Raw genomic sequence first — 13,576 nt, forward strand, 5'->3', positions numbered from 1 at the left:
TGAGATTAGAACTCCTACCTAACTAGTTATTTGTACTATATTGTTACACAATTATCGTACAGACCACAGAACTTGCAGGGTGACAGCTGCCCAAAGGTACTTCTAAAGTGACTGACATCAGCAGGACTGCTAATGTCGGACAATGGGTAGTACACTGAGTGTGAATGGGCTCAAAACCTTTAACCTACAGACACACACACACATACAAACACATACACGTTTACATTTGCCATGACTGAAATTAGAACTCCTACCTAAATAGTTATTTACACTATAGTGTTATACAGTTATCACACACACCACAGAGCTTATAGGACAGTGGCCAGTCCAACAGTACTTCTACAGTGAATGACACCAGCAGATATTCTAAGTAGGGCAATGAGAGGTGTACACTTATTCCTACACACACACACCCCTCCACACACACTACCCCACACACAACCACTGTTACATATGCTGGGACTGTGATTAGAACCCCTATCTATCTAGTTATTTGTATGATAGTGTTACGCAGCTGTCACGTGCTATAGAGCTTACAGGACTGAAGGCAGTCCAAAGGTGCTTCTAAGGTGAATGACATCAGCAGATCTTGTAAAGTAGGCCATTGGGAAGTGTACTGGGTGGCTAAGGCATCATACTTAGACCTACAAACACACACACACACACACACACACACACACACACACACACACACACACACACACACACACACACACACACAACACAAAGGTAGGTGATGTGATATTCCAACCCCCACCTCAGTACCATCAGACAATGAATCTCAACTTCATGATGGCACATACCAGTGTTTACAACTGGCATGCAACTGTCTGCAGCAAGGCATCACGCTATGCCATTTAGGGTATCCCTGTGTATGACTCACTCTTTGTGTGTGCCTCCTTGTGTGTCTCACTCTATCACTGTCTTTCCCTCTCTTCCCCATGTCTATGTTTATATATGCTTGACATATTGTAATATGTTGCCCATATATATGTGTGTGTATCACACACAACAGATGCAGATATACCACATGTGTGCCACCTACAGCTGGCTGTGGGTGATCCTGTCTGATGTGTGTGTGTGTGTGTGTGTGTGTGTGTGTGTGTGGAAACAGTTAGGTTTACATAGCTGTGTGTATGCAAAGACATTTGCACAATACAGTAATATATAGTCCAATGTGGTTTCAGACATGGGCTTCACATTTCTAAGTGTAGGAGCATGCTCAGTATGACCCTCTATAATAAATGTGGAAATCCATTCTCCAGGGATAGTTGTACTTCACTCCGGGTTGTTGTGTGCTACAGCCATACCTTGCAACCTGTTTGTGCAAGATATCTGGAGATAGGCTGACAATATGGGGAAGCAATGGGTCAAACAGGGGAGGTACTGTAACTATTGCTCTTCTCAATCTACGAGTTGCTTGAGTGACCAGGTTTGTTTTAGCAGACATTTTCTGACATATGGCTGGTGTCAGAACCATGGTCTTAAGCTCAATGCCAAAAAATGTGTCGACATCCCCTTTGGGAAAAACCTGGTTCCCATGAATTACCACATCGATGGTAGTCCATTGAACACAGAAGGCATTATAAGAGATCTGGGAACACAGGTTGACAGCAACCTCTCTTTTGACCACCACATTGCCACTGTGGTCAGAAGGTCCTTCTATGCGGCACATCTCATTACTAAGGGTTTTGCATCCAGGAAGGAAGAGGTCATTGTCTCCCTCTACTCTTCCCTCATTACGCCAATCATTGAGTACAATGCCCCATTTGACATGTACCTCAATAAATACCTGGAACAACCGGAGAGGATGGAAAAATACCTCACAAAGAGGATCCTAGGCCTTAAACATTTGTCCTACATGGACAGACTCAAAAAACTCCAACTATTCTCTGTCTCATATCATCTAGTTAGAGGTGATCTCTGCTTGACTTACAAAGCCATGTCTGACCCAGCTCTGTTAGAAGTGCTACATCTAAAGAAATCCCAATCCCTCCGCACCACATGCTCCAGAGACCTCAACCTCATTACCACAATGAACAGAACATGCTGGGGGTACAGGTTCATAACACAGAGACTGCCCATGCTATGGAATAGACTTCCCATACATGTCAAGCAGAGCACCTCACTGGCCATCTTCAAGAGGAATCTTGACGACTGGATGAGAAATAGAAAATTCACCCCAGGGATCACTCCACTGGCTTTATTCAACACAGGCACTGGGAACTAAGGTCTTGTGGCACAATGCCAGGGTAATACTATGGGCTAGGCTTGTAAAGGCTCCAGGACCATTAGCCTAGTACACACCTATGAATCTATGTAGTGTTTGACACTGTACTGTATTGTGTCATTACTTACTAACAGATATAATCAGATCATCACAGTTATTTACCAGATAAATACAAGATGGATGATGCACAGACCTATATTATGAGGTAAAGGCTAGACATTCTTGCACAATCTGGCCAGTTGGGAGGTGTGCTACAGCCGGTTGACTGATGAGGCTGTGTAAAAGGTCCAGCACTTTGGTGATATGCTGGCTGGAGATCTCCTGGTTGTGCGGTATGCGGTATTCCTCTTAACTGACAGATCATATTCGGGTGTGGCCATACCTGTCAACTGTACAGACTCTCACAGATTATCCAGATGCATGCCTCATATATCTGGTGGGTTTACTTTAACATTGTGGTTTTCTAGAACATTTGTTGCAAATCACTCAGGGTTGCAGTCAGGAAATAATGACAGAACATTAGAGTTTCAGACTTCACACCCTTCATGACATCCATGCTACTACACACCCCCTCTGTTATTCTATCAACTGTCTAACATTATGAGAGCAATATGTCAAATGTGTCCCTATAGTTGGGCCTTTATCCCACCATTATGTATGGCTTTGTCCAGATTTCTTCCCCATGAGGCTGAGAGGTATGCTACTAGCATTTAGCACCATGGCCTTACATTTGGATTTTGTTGATTGTGTTATGTTGGTAGTAAGGACCTCATGGCATTCCTTACAAAGGTCCTATGGGTGAGGCATGCGCCTTTGCCAGAGTCCTGTAGGCCATGTGAGAATGCTGCAGGCCATCTGTAGCGAGGCAGTGTGTTCTGTCACTCATATGTTCCCAGGCTGCCAGGCAGTGGACCCCCTGGGGTGACAATGGTAAGTGACAGAACACACTGCTGTGCTTCTAGGCACCATACCTCTCTACATATGTGAGCCAGACACTAGACAAAGCCATGAGTAATTGAGTGACAAAGGCCTAAATATACAGACCATTGTAACTATTGACTTTACAAACCTGAAAGGGTGCTACAATAACAGATTTTGCATTAGCATGCATGTTTCTATAGGGTATGAAGTCTGAGTAACTACAATCCAGCAATATTTTCTGACTTTAGACTTTTGTGGTTTGACAATGATTTGCCAGACAACCATTATTTCAGAATAAAGACAACACAGATATGATGTAAACCTGTGTACATACTGCAAAAAGTCTGTACAGTTGTGAGGTATGGTAGGCACTATGTAGGTGACTCCAACCTGTGTACTGTTCATATGTGAGGCCCCCTGCACATGACTTGTCCAGCTTCCCAGCAGTAATGGATATTGACATTTAGACAGTGTGTACAACTCCCACCATATGTGTAAATGACATGCAAAATAGTTGGCACTGCATCTTGTGGAACATGGCCCTGTCTACCACAGTACTGTACCTAGGCCAGTAGGACACAACAGCCATGAGAAGTTGCTAGCCACATCCTAACAAGTATTCCCTACACATATGCATAGCGCATTGACCCCTGCATATTGTGGAGTTGCAACAAGTTATCATGTTGATTGGGACAGCCCTGGAAATGTGTGCTCTGCTGCTATTACCCTACAAACTTACAAGTTACTGCATTTCTATGTGAATATGGGTGTGGGAGGGGGCACACCTGTCAACAGTACACATTTGCATGGACTGTGCTAATATTGGCTTTACATTTTGGTTCCATTTAGCATAGTATTGTGCCCTGTCTTGGAGAATAGAGGAATATCACTAGAGACCACAAGTTAGATTGTAATGCCATACAATTGAGTTTCAGACTTCTTACCCCTCAGAGAGTCTTACTGCAACTGCAAGGTCTGCTGTGATATCATTGTGTAAGTCTGTAGGGGGTTATTCCATCATTGTCGCCATTTGGGTGCCTTTGCCAGACATTCCTTTATGGTTTTCTTTGGCTGACTTGCTGTGTGAGTCTGGGAGTGAGCATGGGATCCCCACAGTGACATCCATGCACGTGACCTATGACCTCCCCTTAGTTGGCCCCCCACATATACTGCAGTGGGATTTGTCACCTTAAATGATACTGCATAGTGTGGGGAAGCCAGTATTTTGTAGACATTTCCTGGTATCCCACATAGCTGTCAGTTGTCTGCTGCCCTCCCAGTAGGCCACCCCATTCTCTTGCATACATGCAACATCTCCATAGATATGCTACCAAAACGTAGTAATCCATTCATTTATTGTTAAGAAGACTGACTTACCCTGTGCCTGCAGCAGTCATGAGGATGGTGCTTGAGGGCTGCCTATGTTTGATGCACACAGTACACTGCCTATACATGGTAAGTTACAGGCAATGTAATGTGTGTGTCATCCATTTTACTGTGTGTGTGAGTCAGAGAGAGGTGTCAATCCCTGGGTCCCTACAGTGTTAATGTGTGTGTGCTATGCGTTGCCTCTTTGCCAAGGCCGGGGCACACTGGGCACACCTCCATCTGCCTATGGGAGAAGCTTCAGGGGGTTTCCTCTTCTGAGTCCTTCTGTGCCTGTGGGGACCTTAGCAGTGGTGGGGGAGCTGTGTGGCCCTTCCCCGTGCTGTTCCTACTGCAGCTGTTTCTGCAGGAGCATCTTATGTGGCATGGCATATACTATGAACATGTGTGCACATGTGGCTGGAGAGTACTGCAAGGCTCCACCAGATATGTCAAGGCAGCAGAACTGTGACTTGAGCATTCCAAACACACACTCTATTATGATCCTGGTTTGTGCATGTGCCTCATTATGGCATTCTTGTGTGGGTGTGTGTGCATTTCTGATGAGTGTCATCATCCATGGCTCCAGTGCATAGCCAGCAACCCCACCAGATGGCCATATGGAATGCCCCCACTGGAAAATGCCTGGTACAGCTGTGACGAATGCTAGATGTGGGAGTCGTAATAGCTTCCAGGGCTACCAGCACACACATTCATGATAATGCCCTGGACATTGCACATGACCTGGCAGTTGATGGAGGGGAAGCCCTTGCAGTTTATGTAGACCCTACCCTGTTCACCAGGTGGTGCTTTGATGTGGATGTGCGTGCAGCCTATCGCACCCAGTACCTCTGGGTATTCTGCTACACAGTGGAAGAGACGTATATTGCTGGCCCTCTCCTCACAGGTGTTGGGGAAGTAAATGTGCTCACCACCATGTGGTAGGATGGCATCCAGGAATTGGTGGAGTACCCTATGCCTATGAGACCCCCATGATGTCCCCAGTAGGTCTTTGAAAAGTACTTGTAGCTAGTATTCTTAAGGCTGCACATACCTTGGTATCCGGGTTCCCCTCTGTTGGCTCTGGGTCTGAGTTGAGTCTGGCACAGCTCAATGATTTACTGCAGTATGTCTCTGTCCACCCTGTAACATTCTACTATTTCCATATCATGTAGCCCCTGGTAAGTTACCCTGGGTCTGAACACTCTTCTCCTCCTCCTCAGTCTGTGGCAATTGTCAGCATTATCCTCCTCACCGCCCCCAGCTTCTAGTACATACTGATGGATCAAGGCAATGACAGCCCCTAACACCTTTTTGGTTAAAGTTCCCTCGCATGTGTACACTAATGGTGCAGAGTTTGTGGGAAAAAACAGACTGTAAGGTGTTTGCATAGTTTATACTGTTGTGCTACAGATGTTGCCTGTATGATTGGCTTACTATGATGCATTCCACCTGCTAGCTATGTTATTTGTACTTGATTGCTTTTATTCTGCTCTTTTCTTTTTTTTTTCTCTGGTGCCCAAATGTAAACAGTCCTGCTATTTCCATTTTTTTTTTTTTTTAGCTTTAGAGGTGCATGCTGCGCAAACCCGTTTAGCTAATGTAAACACTGAGAAATTGCCCTCCCTGGACGTGAATATGCTCTTCATTTCATGGAATAACTCAATACAGACTCAGACACACACCCTTGTTTAGCTGTGCTTAGCTAAGCTTATCTGGGACCTGTGGGGTGCCAATGTGCTTACACCAAGCATGACACACACCCTTTTCATGTCTGCTGCTCCTCCTGCTTACACCACTGCCTTATAGCACCTACACGGTTAGGTGCAGTTTGGCACTTAGATTAATTTTGTGATTCAGTAAATTTCCCTCATTAACATACCCCACTGCCTTAATCCCTAGTTACTGCACTACCCCAGAGCCTTTCCCCTTAGGAATCACTGCTCCCTGGTATTGTTTTGATTCTGCATACTATAGAGTATAATAAAAAAATGCAGATTTCCCTTAAAATTGTGTTTTCAGATCTTTTTTTTTTTTTCAGCACAATCCAGTTTGTGTGCCGCTACCATGGGCTTAAACGGCAGAGATCAGCCAAACAAATTAACTTTTATCTTTATAACATGTATACACCTTTCCATGCCAATGTCCATATATTTAGCCATTGGCATGCCTAAAGATTATAATAATACTTTTATTTCAGCTGTCATGCCTTCATTTTGATTTTTGCAGAAATGTATTCAGATAGTATCCGGATACATTTCTGCAGGTAACACTATTCCTGCATGGATGCCTGCCTGCTTCCTGAATCACTAATTCACCTCATTTGCATGGTTTCCACCAGCAAATGAGATCATTAGCATTATTCAGTGGTGTCCGTGCAGGAATAGTGCTGCCAAGCTCATGCACGTCCAAAGGCTTATTTACAGGATCACTCGGTGGCCATATTTCATGCAGTAATGCTTACATTATTCTTGCATTTCTTGTAAGCATTACGGAATCCCAGGGCTCATCTTGTTATTCTGTTCCCACAGAATAAAAAACAGGTGTAATTTTATTCAGATTACATTAGTTCTTTCCTACATTAAAGAAGAAGAACTAACAGTACACAGATTTTTTTTCATGTCCCTACCCCCATGTATAGTGGAATAATGTCTCATTTGAATACTAATGACTGCTTCCTTTAAGTAGAGTTGCAATCAAATCCTGTGTTTTCTGACAGAGGAAAAGCAAGTCACATATTGCACATGTAGTACAAATTTTATACATATCTTTTCTTTTCATTTCATTTTTTGATATTTTGTTTTTCACAGAACATGTCACATGTTCTCAGTACAAAGGATTCATGTATTGCAGATTAAAAAGAGCTCAGATACAGATTGCAAATAATGGCAATAGTCCGAAATAAGAAAAAAAATCACATTTTTAAACTCAATTTCTGTACCACGGTACCACAACAAGGCCCTAATTTGGACATTCTGTTTATGGTTTAAAGTTCCAGAATCCTTGGCAGAATTACTGTAGGCCATGTACAAAGACCCAGTTATAAAAGTAAAAAGTAGTGTCATGAAAAGACAGAGGACTAGAATGCAAAACTAAAGCTATATGGCATAAAACTAAGTACAGACAAGACACTGGTCCTGGGAAGTCAGAAGAACCTGAAAACTGAGACAAAATGTTAAATACTAGAACAAGTTAACAACTTCAATTATTTAGGAGGTGTGGTTGAAGAAAAGGTAACTCTGAATGAGAAGGGTAAAGCAAGAATCCTAGAAGCTGCAGACAAGTGACACAAAGTGTTAGGGGTGTGACGACCATGCCCTGGCCCAGCAGTCAAGGAGCCTCAATCCTCACCAACAACACCAGGGAGGTCACCTCATATAAGAGGAAAGGATAACAAATACACATAGTAAAGTACAATCTCCCTTAATTGCACACAGAAATCACAGTCAGTCTGGGGCTGGTTGCTCCCCTGCTCTCCAGGTCCCCAATAAGACTCCCCACTGGCACAGCTATAGGGTCCAGATCTCAGCCTAGCTGCCAAGCTAACCTCCAGTACCCTCTCTGTCCCACTAGTGCTTCGTGTTCCTGCCGAGGTAGCTGACACACCACACGCACTTTGAGATAGGTATTTATACAACTTCACAGGCACTCCTGGGAAAGGCTGAAATAGATTCTCCAGCTGTGCCCCTTTACCCAGACTATACGGTAGTAATTTCTGCCACCACCAGCTAATACTTGTCAGCTACCCAAAGGCCCTTAAAAGGGTGTCCAATTATTACTGTGCAATATTATTATCCAGTTGGTAATGTGACTATTCAGTCTAAGGCTTATAAGAGTAGCTTATTACAATAATCTATAAATATGCAATGTACTATAGAGGTTACTTATCTCTACACAAACCAGCCACAGGTAAAGGTTTTTAAAATATCTAATAATAAGTAATTAAAGCACAAGACAATACTACTGCACCACAGTGATATCTAAGAGTTCAGAGATCACACAGAAACTTAAAACAATACAGTAGGAAAGTTTTGGTATAAATTTAAAAACATTTGTCTAACTTTCTTCTAAGTTCTTAGCTATTACTATAAGAAAACATATTTCTAAGACACTACTTACATAAGACAACAGGCAGAGTGCTGATAAGTGGGATATCAAGATCAAAATGCTCACAGTCTCTCTCTCTCTCTCTCAACAATAGTTTTCAAACTCACTAACAAACAGCTCTGCTGGGCCCGCCCAAAGTACATTTTGAAACTTAGGTTTTCAAGTATGCACATTACATCATTTTGACACTTAGTCTGGAGTTCCCAGGCCAACAAACTGCATTATTTAGCAATCTAACACCTGCTCAGGAAACTACAACAATAAAAGACATTTCACATGTACACTCTAGCAATTATTCCTTAAGTTAAGACAATAGAAAGAATGTGTTCAGCCAGCCACTTCAGCACCACTATTTAGATAATTATAACTTCAAACAACATTTGAAATGCTTGGCTTAGTTTTATTACAGCAGATGGCAATGTTGTAACAATCTTGAAGTTCACATTTTACAGTGTTTTTTTTTCATTTAAGAACCAAGGCTGTATTTTACATTTATATTTACAAATGATAGAATTATGTATCAAATTCTATTTGACTAGGCTGGCAACCTTCGCCCATCTTCCCCCCTAGAGAACTCAAGCTAGTTTTTCAAGTGACCCTTGAGAAACGCCGCTTGAGAGGGTTAGGTCTATCTGAGGGTACCCCATTCCCTGTCTTGAGAGCCCATCTGCATTGGCATTGCTACTCCCACTGTGGTGCTGCACTGACATATCATATGCTTGCAATCCCAGGCTCCATCTTAGCAATTTGGCATTTTGCTGGCTGGCTCTGTTTAACCATATTAAGGGGTTGTAATCTGACATTACAGTGAATTTTCTTCCATACAGATAAGGCTGAAGTTTTTGCAGTGCCCACACTATGGCTAGAGATTTCTTTTCTACCACTGCATAACATTCTTCCCTGGGTTGGAGCCTACAACTGAGATAAATGACTGGATGCTCTTCCCCATCTGAAGAAATCTAGTTAAGTACAGCCCCCCCCTCATGGTTCAAAGCATCCACCTGCACAACATATTGTTTGCTGTAATCTGGACTGGCTAACACAGGGGTTCCTCCCAGAGCTTCTTTAAGCTTCTGAAATGCCTGCTCACATGCTGGGGTCCACACTACCTTATCTGGCCTGATCTTCCTTGTCAGATCTGTGAGGGGAGCAGCTATGGTACTATAACTAGGGACGAACTTTCTGTAGTACCCTGCTGTCTCTAAGAATGCCCTCACCTGCCTTTTGGTAACAGGTGCAGGCAATGCCTGAATGGCTTCCACTTTGGCAGGTTCTGGCCTTATCTTACCACTACCCATTCTATGTCCTAGGTAGGAGACCTCTGCCATACCCACCTGACATTTGCTCAGCTTAATGGTCAACCCTGCCCTCTGTAGTCTGCCCAGCACCTCCCTGACATACTGAAGGTGCTGTGGCCAGGAATGGCTGTAGATGGCAATATCATCTAGGTAAGCAAGGGCAAACCCTCCTGCTCCTACTAGTATATTATCCACCAGCCTCAGGAAAGTCAGTGTGGCATTCTTAATCCCAAAGGGCATCTTTGTGAACTCATACAAGCCAAAAGAAGTCACAAAGGCTGACTTGTCTCTGGCACTGGGAGTCAAGGGCACCTGCCAGTAACCCTTGGTAAGATCAATGGTTGCAAAAGATACTTAGCCCCACCCAGCTGCTGTAGTGCCTCATCTGTCCCAGGCATGGGGTAAGCATCTGACTCTGTGTGACTATTTAATTTCCTGTAATCCACGCAGAACCTGGTGTTGCCATCCTTCTTGGGCACCAACACCATTGGCGAGACCCAGGGACTGTTGGACTCTTGAATTACCCCTAATTCCAATATCTCCTGTACCTCCTCCCTCAGAGCCTGTGTGACTCCCTCAGGCACACTATAAGGGGCCTGCCTAATAGGCCTTTGGAGTCCTTTATCCAGGTGGGTGTACCCTGGTTTCCCAGTGAACATGTCCCCAAATTCCTGCAACACTGCTTGGATTTCTCAAAACTGGGCAGAAGATAGCTGCTGGGAGATTGCTACCCCTTCCACTGAGGTGTCAGCCTGAGCCTCACTGAGGAGATCAGTCCCCAGATCTCCCTCAGACTCCTCCTGCAATCCACTGCAAACACTCAGCATAAGGGCCTCGCTATCATGGTAAGGTTTCATCATGTTAACATGGTGCAATTTGTGCCCCTGCCATCTGCCTAGCACTTCCATCATGTAATTAACATCACTTACCTTTCTTATCACCTTGTAGGGTCTCTCCCAAGCTGCTTGCAGCTTGTTGTGTCTGACAGGAATGAGAACCATTACCTGCTGCCCCACAGCATACTCTCTAGCTCGGGCATTCCTGTCATACCACACCTTTTTCTGTTGTTGGGCTTCTGCCAGGTTTTCCTGGGCCAAGCCCATGAGTTCCCTGAGCCTTGTCCTGAGGTTTAGGACATATGCCACAGCAGACTCCTTGTGAGACTCACACTCACCTTCCCACTCCTCTCGAATTAAATCTAGAGGTCCACTCACTCTATGCCCATACAGCAACTCGAAGAGTGAAAAACCTGTGGATTCCTGGGGAACCTCTCTGTAAGCAAACAACAGATGGGGCAAATATTTGTCCCACTCCCTCTTAAACTGATCTGCAAATGCCCGTAGCATGGACCTGATTGTAGTGTTTAACGTCTCAACAAGACCATTAATCTGGGGATGGTAGGGGGAGTCTTCATGTGCTTCACCCCACAGGACTTCCACAGACAAGCCAGCAGGTCTGACATGAAATTGGCACCTCGGTCAGTCAGTATTTCTTTTGGGAAACCTACCCTGCTGAAGATCTCTAACAAAGCATTTGCCACCTTCTCTGCCTCAATGGAGGACAAAGCCACTGCCTCAGGGTATTGTGTAGCATAATCCACTACCATTAGGATATACTTTTTCCCCTGTGGAACTTGGGGTACTCAGAGGACCCACAATATCCATAGCTACCCTCTGAAATGGCTTCTTAATCACAGGCAAAGGCATCAAAGGAGCTTTCACCTTGTCTCCTGCCTTGCCTACCATTTGGCACTGCTCACAGGTCCTGCCATACCCTGATACATCTCTGGACATTCCAGGCATAATACGCCTCTTTGTATGTTTTATGCCCATATGACCTGCAAAGGGAATATCATGGGCTATGGCTAGAAGCGCTAGATGGTAGGATCTAGGCACTACCAACTGCTGTGCTCTCTCACCTTCTAGCCCTCCCTCAGGGGTCCACCCTCTGTATAGTAACCCTTTGTCCCAGTATACAGATTCCTCCTTCCCTTGAGAATTAGGTGCCTCCCTAGCTACCTGCCTCAGGCCTTGCAATGTAGGGTCTGAGAGCTGAGCCTGTCTCAATTCTGTCCTTGTAACCCTTCCCAGCTCCCCTTGCACAGAAAGTCTGGCATCCTCTGACAGTGGTGCCTCACTGTTAGCCTGGGTACTACTACTCACCTCTATCTTTGCAGTTACCCTGTCCAAGGGAACATCAGTACCCACAAGCAGCTGTGGCTCACCTTCAGTTTCACTGCTGCAGCATAGCTCCCTCCCTGAAGTAACCACCTCAGCAGTCCTGGCTGCAAGTATGCAGTCTGTCTGGGTCTGCTCCAGGCTACCAGACAAACATGTTTGTCTCCTAGCCTCACTGCATATAACTGCATACGTACATGTTACTGCCTCATCCAAATCCTTCCCTCTCAGGACATCTGCAGTATGGTAGTTCCATACCCCTGTTGTCTCAAGACAATATACTATTGGCATTTTGTCTTTCCCACTTACTGGCTCCCTCACCTTTGTTTCCCCAGCTTGCCTCCATGGACACCTGTATGCCACATGGCCCCACTGGCTGCATTCAAAACATTTAACCCTAGCTTCTGGACATGCACCTGGACAAGTGGCTTCCCCTGCTATTGGCAGATTCTGTTGGGGCAGTCTGTGCTGCCCACCATGGGTTCCTTTAGAGCCATGAGCAGTAGTGGAGGTCCGTTCCTGTGCAGGTCTGCCCTGCTGGCCAGGTTAAGGTCTCCCTTCTTCCCCAACTCATCTGAAGTAGCACATTGTCTATCAGCTAACCAGATCCTCATGTCCTCAGGCAAAGTGCTAAGGGCTTGTTCCCTCACCAAGAGGTCTGCAAGCCCTTCAAAAGTGGTGATCTGACATCCACTCACCCAGCTATGAAAATAAGTGCTCAGTTCAGCAACATATTCAAATACATTTTCATCTGCCTGGCATCTATGCTCACGAAACGTTTTCCTATACATTTCACGTGTCAGCTTAAAACATTCTAACAGACATTTTTTTACAGCAGTATAATCAAAACAGACAGAGTCAGGCATTTTTGATATACAAGTTACAGCTTTCCCATGAAGTAAGGGGGTCAGGAACCATACCCAGAGCCTTTGGTCAACACTATACTGTTTGCATACCCTTTCAAACATGTTTATGAAACTATCAAAATTATCCCCCTCTTTAAATTGCGGAAGAAATGTACTGACTTGTTGTGCTTCTGGGGTCCAGTTACTCCCTTCCTCATTACCTCCATGACTCTGGCGAAGAGTCAGCATTTCCCTCTCATGCTTCCTCTGATGCTCCTATTTTATGGCTTCTATCTCCAAATGTCTGGCCTCCAACTCAAGTCTCTTTAGCTCCAGCTGGATTTTTAAGTCCACTGCAGAAAGGTTGAGCTGTCCATTCTCTGAGGATATTGTATCTCCACTGCCAGTCTGATTGTCCTCCTAGATGCTGTTTGCTGATGCAGCTGTAACCAAGGCTGCAATCAGGTATGCCTTAGTCAGGTTTCCATGCACCAGTCCCCTAGCCTGGCACATCTCTACCAGCTGGCTCCTTGTCAGCTTTCCATACTCCTGTGCTGACATGCTGCCTGCTCACCCTAACTAAGCTAACAAAAGAAATAAAACAATTTTGATCTGAACTTTGAGTATATGCGT

The sequence above is a fragment of the Protopterus annectens genome, chromosome 9.part0 (genome assembly GCF_019279795.1).
Source record: "Protopterus annectens isolate FY-2018-M chromosome 9.part0, PAN1.0, whole genome shotgun sequence".
Taxonomy (NCBI): Eukaryota; Metazoa; Chordata; order Ceratodontiformes; family Protopteridae; genus Protopterus; species Protopterus annectens.